This window comes from Colobus angolensis, unplaced genomic scaffold (genome assembly GCF_000951035.1).
Source record: "Colobus angolensis palliatus isolate OR3802 unplaced genomic scaffold, Cang.pa_1.0 Scaffold275, whole genome shotgun sequence".
NCBI lineage: Eukaryota > Metazoa > Chordata > Mammalia > Primates > Cercopithecidae > Colobus > Colobus angolensis.
In genome coordinates, this window is record NW_012115988.1 from 4,054,824 (window position 1) to 4,056,229 (window position 1,406).

The following is a 1,406-nucleotide window of genomic DNA, read 5'->3' on the forward strand; positions in this document are numbered from 1 at the left end:
TCCTGCCTGATTGCCCTAGCCAGAACTTCCAACACTATGTTGAATAGGAGTGGTGAGAGAGGGCATCCCTGTCTTGTGCCAGTTTTTAAAGGGAATGCTTCCAGTTTTTGCCCATTCAGTATGATATTGGCTGTGGATTTGTCATAAATAGCTCTTATTATTTGTAGATAGGTTTCATCAATACCAAATTTATTGAGAGTTTTTAGCATGAAGGGCTGTTGAATTTTGTCAGAGGCCTTTTCTGCATCTATTGAGATGATCATGTGGTTTTTGTCTTTGGTTCTGTTTATATGCTGGATTACGTTTATTGATTTGCGTATGTTGAACCTGGTTCTGTTTATATGCTGGATTACGTTTATTGATTTGCGTATGTTGAACCAGTGTTGCATCTGAGGGATGAAGCCCACTTGATCATGGTGAATAAGCTTTTTGATGTGCCGCTGGATTCAGTTTGCCAGTATTTTATTGAGGATTTTTGCATCGATGTTCATCAGGGATATTGGTCTAAAATTCTCTTTTTTTGTTGTATCTCTTCCAGGCTTTGGTATCAGGATGAAGCTGGCCTCATAAAGTGAGTTAGGGAGGATTCCCTCTTTTTCTGTTGATTGGAATGGTTTCAGAAGGAATGGTACTAGCTCCTCCTTGTACCTCTGGTGGAATTTAGCTGTGAATCCCTGGTCCTGGACTGTTTTTGGTTGGTGGACTATTAATTATTGCCTCAATTTCAGAGCCTGTTATTGGTCTGTTCAGGGACTCAACTTCTTCCTAATTTAGTCTTAGGAGAGTGTATATGTCCAGGCATTTATCCATTTCTTCTAGGTTTTCTAGTTTATTTGAGTAGAATTGTTTATAGTATTCTCTGATGGTAGTTTGTATTTCTGTGGGATCGGTGATGATAACCCCTTTATCGTTTTTATTACATCTATTTGATTCTTCTCTCTTTTCTTCTTTATTAGTCTTGCTAGCAGCCTTTTAATTTTATTGATCTTTTCAAAAAATCAGCTCTTGGATTCATTGATTTTCTCGAAGGGTTTTTTGTGTCTCTATCTCCTTCAGTTCTGCTCTGATCTTAGTTATTTCTTGTCTTCTGCTAGCTTTTGAATATGTTTCCTGTTGCTTCTCTGGTTCTTTTAATTGTGATGTTAGGGTGTCAATTTTAGATCTTTCCTGCTTTCTCTTGTGGGCATTTAGTGCTATGAATTTCCCTCTATACACTGCTTTAAATGTGTCCCAGAGATTCTAGTATGTTGTATCTTTGTTCTCATTGGTTTCAAAGAACAGCTTTATTTCTGCCTTCATTTCGTCATGTACCCAGTAGTCATTCAGGAGCAGGTTGTTCAGTTTCCATGTAGTTGAGCAGTTTTGATTGAGTTTCTTAATCCTGAGTTCTAGTTTGATTGCACTGT

The 1,406-nt window shown here is 37.8% G+C and overlaps 1 protein-coding gene across 2 annotated transcripts in view; it reads left to right on the forward strand.

Moving 5' to 3' along the window:
• Positions 1-1,406, forward strand: part of COG5 (component of oligomeric golgi complex 5) — a 380,460-nt gene that overhangs the window by 167,162 nt on the left and 211,892 nt on the right. The gene's annotated exons all lie outside the window — the stretch shown is intronic.